This window comes from Solanum tuberosum, unplaced genomic scaffold (genome assembly GCF_000226075.1).
Source record: "Solanum tuberosum cultivar DM 1-3 516 R44 unplaced genomic scaffold, SolTub_3.0 scf00095, whole genome shotgun sequence".
Taxonomy (NCBI): Eukaryota; Viridiplantae; Streptophyta; class Magnoliopsida; order Solanales; family Solanaceae; genus Solanum; species Solanum tuberosum.
The window spans coordinates 1,155,227-1,166,171 of record NW_006239021.1 but is presented as its reverse complement, the minus strand read 5'-3'; the positions used below and the strand labels follow the sequence as shown (position 1 = coordinate 1,166,171).

The window sequence follows — 10,945 nt, the reverse complement described above, 5'->3', positions numbered from 1 at the left end:
CGACAAATTTGAGAAATTATTGATGCATTCAAGCTATTTCGATATGCACCATAAATTAACCCACAAGACGATTTTCCTTTGTTTGATATGTAATGTAGTACTTAAAAATTACAAAAGAAGAAATTATGAATTAAAAACAAAGTAAAATTGGGCATGTATTTGAATTATGATCCTTTTTTAAGCTTATTTTAGTTTAAATATTTTTCAATATTCACTTATTTATTAACTTAATTTATTTTAACTCGTTCATATTTAATTCAAATTGCTCATTTGACTCGGAGTTCTTATACGGTGCAAAACAATTATGAATCTTCCGAATTCATTCCCAGACTAATTTAACAATGTAAAATATTATTGATAAAATTTGAACTATAATACTTAAAATCATTTTTTTAGGAAGAAAAAATAATTTTATATTTTATTAAATATTATGCATCAATACAAAATTTTATTTTCAGGGGACAACTAATGGAAGAGATCATGGCTTTGTTGTCGATAGGGGTGTTCGTGGTTCGATTTGGATCGGTTATTGGTTAAAACCTCAATTTAGTCGGTTTTTTAAATATCAAAAACCAAACCAAACCAAAAAAAATAACTGTCGGTTTGGTTATTGATGGTTTGGTTCAGTTTTTCTTGTTTTTTCAGTTTGAAAGTAATAAATTTTTGAGGACATACGTATCTTGATAGACACAAACACCTAGTACATGATCAATCCACTGAAAAGCTATTGTCGGTTCAAGTAAGCAATTAAACAATGCTAAAGTTATCGTTACACGAACAAAGTGATTCAATTAAGAGAAGGTATAACTATGTTATGAAAGGTATGGTACGTAAAGACTTGGAGTTATGATTGTAATAGATAGACTAAAATTTAAGTGTTGGGCTTGAGAAAATGGTAAAGTTAAAGACTTAAGTTACTTAAAATTTAACAAAATATTTATATTTTATTTATGAATGATATATAAATAATTATAAAATTTCTATATATAATTTATCGGTTCGGTTTGATTATTTTTGCAGTTATTTTTTAGTAAAACCAAAACCAAACCAAATAGTATCGATTTTTCAAAATTTAAAATCAAACCTAACCAAATCAAACCAAATATCGGGTTTTTTAATCGATTTGGTTCGAATCACGGTTCGATTTAATTTTTTAACCATAACCATGAACAAGCCTAGTTGTCCATATGCTATCAAGCCCAAAAATATAGATACATTATTAACTTGTACTTTATATATTTTTATTTTTTATATATATGAAATTTATTTAGCCATAATGTAGTTTTTTTTAAAAAAAACTTGTCAACCTTAAAACATGTTAGTTCTTTTTTTTACCCGCGGTCTTATCGATACTTACTTAATCAGTTAATTGTGTGGGCCACTGGTCACATGCACTACCATTAGAAATGAGTTAGGCTAAAAAGCGGATCAACTCTATTAAATTTTAATGGTTTAATTACTTTTTTAATAATTATTTTAGTTACTATTATTTTGAGAAAACATTTTATTTTCTAACGAATCAATTTGACTAGATATCTGCCCAAATTTTAATATATTAAAATAACTAAAAATGTCAATAATCAACCTAAACTTAACTGATTATAATTGCATCATTGCATCATGAGCTAATTTAACCACCTCTACAATCTCAACCATCATCAAACATTTGTATGATACTATATATATACTAGATAATGTGGTCCGTACTATTATAAATGATATGTTTTGGGGCTAATAACCGGGTTTTTGAAGCGATTGTTTGTGTGGATAAAGGAATAAGTTTTTTTATCACAAACATGTACTTTCTTTGATGCTATTTAAGGCATAATAAGACTACCCACATACAACATTTTTGAAATATTTTATGTTGTCAATTATCATGATTTATACTATTTTTACGATAGATTCACTTCAAGAATCAGTGGAATTTTTTGTATTTTTTTCAAAACATATTTTATATTGTCAATTATCATGATTTATAGTATTTTTATGCAATTTTTAAATATAAAATAAATAAAAAATAAGATAAATAAATTAAAATGGACCCAATATATGTTATTTTTGTTGTCTCAATTTATGTGAACACAAATAAAAATTTGGAGAGTCATCCAAATTTTCATATTCTTTTTAAAAAATGTTTTAAGTTTTTAATTATTGTGATTTATGATATTTTTATGTAACTTTCAAATAACTTACATTACTGGTCACTTTGTCCTAATTTATGTGATATGGATAAAATTACAAAATTAACCCTTTTAAAATGTCTTTCAGATATTTTAAGTTGTTAATTATTATTATTTATAATATTTTTTGGTAATTTTAAAATGATATGTGTTATTTTTTCTGTCTCAATATATGTGAGCCTGATAGAATTCTTAGACTCAACGTATTGTATTATGTAGCTTTTAAATATTTTAAATTGGTAATTATTGTAATTTTTAATGCTTTTTAAGTCATTTGTAAATGATATATGTTGCTTCCTTGATTGGGACTTTTCCATTTGTGACACATATATATAGATATTTGGTGCCCGTGCCCAATAAATATTAATTTTTTTTGTTTTAATAAAGTAGCCCCCAGTGTGAGAGAGAGAGAGTGAGAAAGAGAAAGTTAGAATGAGGCTTTTTAGAGAGAGTTGATCGTATGGTAAGTACCTCTTACTTTCAATTCAAAAATTATGAATTTGAGTCACTAAAATAGCAAAAAGGTTGAAACTCCTAGGAAAGGATAAAGGAGAAAAGAAAAAGGAATGAGACCTTTTAGAAAGGGACCACAATTTATCAAAGTACGTATTGAAGTCTAATTATTTCAATTTTACACCACGGAGGGCCTTATTCGAGAGAGAAGCGCTTTCTATCAAAAAAAATTTTTGTATTGATCTCTTATTAAAGAAAAAAACAACCTCATCCATTGAACCACATCCTTCGAGAGTGGACCACAACTTAAGTGGTACTACAAGAACACGAGATGTGAATAGAAGAAAATATGCAGATTTGTTCAATCAATAGAGCAAAAAATGTCTAGACCACACAGTATAGTACACTTCAGCCACAGAATCATAGGAAAATATCCTATGATTCTTGTTTAATTACGTTCTATGTTGTGATTAAGCGTAAAATTTCAATTTTGTAATACTGGGAAACAAATAAAATAGATTTTGCTAGGATTGTGAAATGATCCCTTTTGTATTTGATGACATACTAATGTATCCAAGATACAATTTAGTGAGTCTTCACAATTTTAAATTATTTTTCCCCCCGCCCAATGTTTGTACAGCATTTGAGCCTAACTATTTTGAGTTTTGTGTCAAGTTGGGTGCAATTCGGAGGAAATGACTCTCTTGTCTCTACCAAGGATTTTTCTGTACTCAAGACTTTTAATTAAGGGAGGAACAATTTCATTCGCTACATCACATTCATTGCTAGTTAGTCTTCACAAACTTTCTTTTCTTGAGAGTCTCTAAAAATACTGTTAATTGCTACTCCCTCTGTCCAACAATAGTTGTCCATTATTGATTTGACACACTCCTTAAGAAACAATAAATAATATGAGTAATATTACTATATTAGCCTTTGACTTTATTAAATTTAATGTTTTGAGAAATATGTTAGATGATAAATAGTATTTAATTGCAAGGGTAAAATAGACACAAAAGGTAAATTATCTCTTGTTTTTCTAAATTGAACAAGTATTATTGGACAACTTTCTTTTAGTATAATGGACAACTATCATTGACCGGAAAGAGTATTATATATTTCTCAAAGTTTCAGATGTGGTTAGAAAGAGCAGTATATTATTCATTCAATAATATTTTCAACATGTGAGTTTTATTCTTTTTCCTAACCTCACACTTTTCTTTTTATACTTTGATATAAGTATGTAATCATTTTATTTAAAAATTTATATTAAAAAAATACACATTTATATTTATGATTGAATACATGGATATAACCCCTTATATACATTAGCCTGAATATGTTAGTAAAACTCAGGTACAGTTTGATTGAGGCTAAAGCTTATATTAAAAAAATATTATTTTATGTAGTGAACTTATATACATAATGAATGTTTGAGAGCACGTATATAAAAGAAAATTAAAATTTGAGACAAAAGTGCATTCTAGGAATACTTCAACATTATTTATTCATGTTCTTAATTGGTTGACATACTATAATCTTAGTGTTTATATAAAATTTCTTGACAAATTTAAGAGATTATTGATGCATTCAAGCTATTTCGATATGTAGCATAAATTAACCCACAAGACAATTTTCCTTTGTTTGATATGTAATGTAGTACTTAAAAAATTACAATTAAAGAAGAAATTATGAATTATAAACTAAGTAAAATTGGTCAGGTTGAATTATTATTCTTTTTTTAAGCTTATTTTAGTTTAAATATTTTTCATTATCCACCTATACATCAAGAAAATGAGAAGATTTTCAATTCAAATATGACAAACAATGGTGTTATTCAATAACACCAGCAAAAAAATCTAGTGTAATTAGCATGTATCTTGCATACCAGATACACGGGCAAGATAAAAGAGTGACAAGCAAGATGGGAGGGAGTCGAGGGCGTGAGATTTGTCTATGTATCCTAGATACATGCGAATCTACTTGAATAGAGTGTATCTAGAACAAATTAACCTAATTTTGAGTCAATATATTCCGAGATACATGTAATTGAACGTACCAAAATCTAGTAAGATTCATAATATTACAACATAACATGTATTTAAGTAATTAGATAATACACTAGTGAGATTATTGTAAGTCACCCTTGAATAAAAAGTTTTGGCCTATGGGACGACCCCAATCAAGCCTCAAGGGCCAAGAGCTTATATAGGTCGGGCTTATAAGCCATAGTTTTAAATGGGCTTGAAAAATTTTATCCCAGCCCTACCTCAATAACGGGTGGGGTTGGCCGACCCCATGTGATAAGCCCATTTTGACGGCTTTAAATATATGACAACTTGTGCTTTATATATATATTTTTATATATATAAAATTTATTTGGCCATAATATGGATTTTTTAAAAAAGTTTATCAACCTTAAAGTATATTAGTTTTTTTTTTTACCCGCGGTCTTATCAATACTTACTTAATTACTTTAATCATTTTTTTTATAATTTTTTTAGTTACTATTATTTTGACAAAACATTTTACTATTGAAGATATTTTTAGAATAATTCTAACGAATCTAACTAGATATCAATCTAAATTTTAATATATTAAAATAACTAAAAAGATAAATAATCAATCCAACTTAAACTGATTATAATAGCATCATGAACTGATTTAATCACTTCTACCATCTCAACCGTCATCAAGCATTTCTATGAGACTATATACTATACTAATTGTGTCGCATGTAGAAATTTAATAACAATTAGTGATGAATTGCTCTTATTTTCTAAAAAAGAATTTCAACTTGACACGCATGTCCATTTTACGGTTATGTGTATGGTGGTAGTTAACATACTATATGATAAAAGAAATAAATTAGGATTTCTTATTTTCAAATGATTTCTTCATTATTCTTTCCTTTTCTTTCTTATTTTTTTGGGTACAACGATAGGATTAGATGTAACGTAGATAGCTTTTAATTTATTTTAAATGTCTTGTACATCGTCTTGTTCTTGTATGATTAAGTAAAGATTACAATCTCCTCTTCTCTTGACATTTAACGGTCGAAAAATTGATAAATATACTGCATTTATTTCCTACATGTGAAGCCTAATTTGAGTCACCTAATAACTTGAATATCTTTTAACGTATCTTAAAATAATCAAATTCAACTTCTATAAGTATCTCTAGAATATTGATTCATAGAAGCCAATTTTAGTTTAAACACACACACACACACACACACACATATATATATATATATATATATATATATAAATATATCATCTAATATATGACAAATTGGAAAACAAAAATATAGTACAAAAAAGTATTAGCATGTGTTTGGACGGTTTAACTGCCAGAGTAGAATTGGATTGACATTAAAATATTTAATATACGCCAAACTTGAGTTGTCGTGTAGCGATGAGACTGTTTCACCTTAATTAAAGATTTCAAATTCAAATCCTAAATATGGAGAAAATTTTGTTGACAACACCTTTCCAAAATGAGCTCTATAGCGTGTAATTCATCGAAGCTCCAACCTCCCATATGAACTTCGAATATCAGGTGAAAACCAAAATATATATATGATATATGATTTCCAATTTTACTCTTCAACACGTGCCTCGAAAATTGAATGTGAACATACACTTACATTGATTATTAATATTATCCCCATGTGTACATGAATATGAAGTATAAAGAAATTATTTGATATGACTTTAAGAAATTAAACATATAGGTACTATTTTTTCTTTTAAAATAAAGAAATCATAGTGCATACTGTTGAGAAGTATGGTCTACAATAAATGAAACTAAATTTTTTGGCAAGATGCACAAATGACAAATGTATACTCTGAACTTGCAATTCAGACTTCAGAGACAATTCAATTCATTGACATTGAACAAACTACTCATACCCAAATTAGTCAATTTTATGTGAAGTAAAAAAATGTTTTTAAAAGAAAATAGTATACTTATTTTAGAAAAATTAAGGTGTTTGATCATATTTCTCAAAAAAAAAAAAAAAAAATACTCATATATATTTTTGTGCGGTGATAAAAAATATTAGTTTTTAGAAGTTAAAAACAGTTTTTTCCCCTCTATAAACATTTTTCAAGGATTAATTACTGTTAAAATATTGATAAAAGTAATTTTAAAATCATTTAGTTAAACAAAATTTGACCAAACAGACTATTAGAAGTCCACTTAAGGGGTGTCAATCGATATTTTTTGTCAGAAAATTATATCGGTAGAAATATTTTGTATATACATTACATATTGACACCCCCTTAGCTTCTTTGTGAATCTACTTTTTTATATTTTAACATATTTTAATGATAATTCTGATTGCGCCACTAATTAAAACAATGAAGCTTAATAGCATTGATCATACCAAGATGTGCAAATAAAATAAAGATAGATATATTACAAGTTATTGGGGAAGGTACTTTTCTAGTATTTGAACACTAAATTCTCTTCCTTTCAAATAGCTATGACAAAAAAAATTGGTTTTGGCTATGGAATTTATCAGATCTATTTTCCTTTTCCTTGTCCCGTTTTCCGATGACGTGGATGAAATAGCCGATGGCTTGGGCGAGCGCGTACGATGCCTCACTGTTAGTCTAGCCGGCTTGGGCATATTTGAGCCGATTAAATGAGGAAAATTAACCCTAGCTTTCGAGCCCCGGTCATAAGCCAATGCTGCATCCTTCAGAGTCTCATATGTTCCTAACCACAACCTCGCGCCTTTCCTATCCGGATCTCTTATCTCCGCCGTGAATGTCCCCCATTGCCTCCGTCTCACACCTATGTACCGCCTCCAATCTCTCCACGCGTTTTCCTCACGCGCTACCACCATAGGCCCCTTTATAATTTCCTCCTTGGATTTGATTGAAGAGGAGGTACCTAAACTTGAGTTAGGACTATTAGGTAATTCGACATTGCTTAAATTCATAGGTGAAAAATATTCAGAAAAATCGAAATCATTTAGAAGATGTTGTTTTACTGATTCAAAAAAATCAAAATCAGATAAAGAGAACTTCGTATTAATATTCATTTTTCTCTCTCTCTAGATATTTGGATGATACTTCACTTAATAATAGGTTTTGTTATGGATGATGAAATGGAAGGGTTCATAAACTATGTTTATTTATACCCTTTGGACTATACATGTAGCGACTTAGTCCCTACATATTATTTTTAAAAATATTTATTGAATTTCTCGTTGGTTCCGTTTTAAGCACATGTATGTTATGCTTTTTGTTTATATTATTATTCTAATGAACTTGAAGATAAATTAAATAAATTTATGAATTATTGCAAGATGGTATGCCCATCACGATAAGGACACGTTCTTCTGAAAATTTAAGAGTCATAAGGGAAATATAATTATTTGATGAGTGATGACCAAGCTATTCCTAGTTATATATATATAAATGTTTGTTTATTTTTCTTCTGTTTCAATTTATGTGATATATTTTTCTTTAATTTTATTTCAAAAGAATGATACAGTATATCGTTATATTTGGAATGATTTACTTTAACATTTAAACTATTTATTATCCCTAATGAAATAATTTATACTTATATTAAATTTGTATAACTTGTTTCAAGCAACAATTTCCGTTCCCATAGATTGAGTTTGAGGGAGTATTTTCCTTGTGTTTTAGCTAGGTACAAAGTAACGTAATTAAATATGTTTCTCAATAGATGTTATATTAGTGAAATCATTTTCAAGTGTTAATTACATATATTGAATTGCAAATAAATGTTTTTGCTGATATTTAAAATTAGAGTATCATAAGACCTTGATGATTATATATTTTAATTTTGTTCTTTTATACGGCGATGACTCAATTTAAAAAGTTAAGTATCATTTAATAATTCAAATTTATTAAAACACAACATGTACAATTAATAAAACAGATTCATTTCATTATGATTTCTTTTATTACTATAAAAAATAAAATAAAAAAACTCAGTAAAGTTAAGTGGTAGCGGGCTAACTGGGGTGCTTGATAGGCTTTGGGCCAACTAGCGGGCTAATTTGGGCTGGACTAAAAAATTTGGAGGAAATGACACATATATACAACTGATAGTTATAATTAGCAATAAATAGCCCAACAATAATTAGCATTTAATAGACAAATAAAAAAAAGTAAAATTAGGCAAATGACATAGTATAAGAAAGAAATTACTTCATTTCCCTACTCTTTCATTAATTACCAAAAAAATCCCCTTTTTTTTAGTGTTTTTTCGGATACATAATATAGCAGTGTGGATACTTAATATAGTAGCGCGGATACTTTAATTAATAACGGGCGGATACTTAAAATTATTAAAGTTGTTAGCAGTACGGATACTTAAATTAATGGGCGGATGCATAATATAGCAGCGCAGATACTTTAATTAATAATGGAAGGATACTTAAACTAATAAAGTATCCGGTTAAGTTGAAATGGGGGAAAATAAGGGATTTTTGTATTTTAGTAAAAAGAGTAGGGGAAATATTGAGAATAGGTAAAGAAGTGTTGTGTATTTAAGTAATTTTTCCTAAAAAATAAGCACAAAATGGCCCAAATTAATAAATGACATTTTAATAGTTTTTTTTGTTTTCCTCGTATAACCAATCATCACTAAACAACAAAAATAACGGAAACATCAAAAATTATATATACAATACGTAATCACCTAAAAACGTAAATTATGTATTTTCATATGTTTCTTTATTCGTTACTTGATAAAAAAAAATCCAATTGTATACTTGATGATTGTATATAGGTAAAAGAATGGTGTATTCATTCACTTAGTATATTAGTATACAATTATAGCTATGTTATCCCTTCCAATGTATGCATATTAAAAAATCAAACACTTCATGTATGCATTGTATTCATGTATACATATTCGTGTATTCATTCCCTCAAAATTTGTATACATTTCAAATTCTTTATTCAGTGTGTAAATGAGGATTGCACATTAAATTTAAAATGCTCAATAGCAAACACACAAGTTGAATCGGATAACGAGAAGAACTTACATGGCTAAAATTTAGAGTTGTAGATGGAGAATCCACAAAATTAGAATCAGAATCCTTTTTTTTATGAATAATCCTAGGGATAACTTTCTTAAACATGACAATTGATACCTACAATCAATTATTGTTATGTAAGTTTTTGCCTAAATTAGATATACCTTAAATTTCAAAAACTAAAACTCCCAAAAAATTGAACGACAAAACAAGAGGGGGATCAAACATAGGCTAACAGTTAGAGAAATTGACGAGTAGACATCAACAAACCATAAAAAATTTAAAAGCGGAAGAGAAAAATAGACACTATGAACGAATATTTTTATAGAACTCAAATATGTAAAACTAATAAATAGAAAGTAAATCATCTTTTATTCAAAGTAATGAAGAAGAAGAAGAAAGAATTAATATAAAAAAACACAATTCAAAAGAATCGTGTGTGTATGGAAAAGAAGATAAAAAATAGGAAGAAAAAAACCACTTCCCAATAAAAAAGGACACCATGCTGCCCACCTTCTAAAATTATTTAATTTAATTAAAAATGAACTTCTCAATACGTGGGCTACTAATTGCAAAATTTAATTTTCAAAAACTTTTTTTTGTCAAAAAAATAAAAGATGTATATATGCTGCCAATTAGTAAAATGGGATGTCATGTTGTGCCATTTTTTCAAAAATTTGAGCAACTTTCACATATAGCAAACATAAAAATCTTATTTATATGTTACAACTATAGTTTGCATAATTGCTCCATAGCAATTTTTTTGCTATGAAGCTTTTGATTTGTATAATTCGCTAGATACATCCAATTTATATACAAATTGTTCAGTTTTGTATAAATTCATTTATACAATTGGATAATTTGTTTATAAAACGTTTGCTGTAATTTGTATATGTACATGTTCTTTTTATAAGTGTATATGTGAAATCTATATGCAAATATCTCTCTCGTTTTATACAACACAAATTATACATTGTAATTTGTATAAAGCGAGAAAGAGTGAAAGACAAAAGAGAACTGAGCAGGGGAAGATCTGTATTTGTATAATTATAAGTGTATAGACGGAAATATATGTATTTGTATTTGTATATACACTTTTCTCTCGCTTTATACAAACACAAACGCATTTTATACATTTGTATACCGAATGGATAATTGTATACCGAAAATGGCTAATTATATACCGAACCAAATGGTAAAAAAATGTGATGTTTGCTGTGAATTACAAATAAAATAAACTATGGCTATAACATTTAATTTGAATTAATAGTTTGCTATTTCA

At 27.7% G+C, this 10,945-nt stretch overlaps 1 pseudogene; it reads right to left on the bottom strand.

The window, feature by feature from the left end:
• Nucleotides 1-7,123: 7,123 nt before the first annotated feature.
• On the bottom strand, nt 7,124-7,689 carry LOC102586045 (ethylene-responsive transcription factor 2-like; annotated as a pseudogene).
• Nucleotides 7,690-10,945: the final 3,256 nt, after the last annotated feature.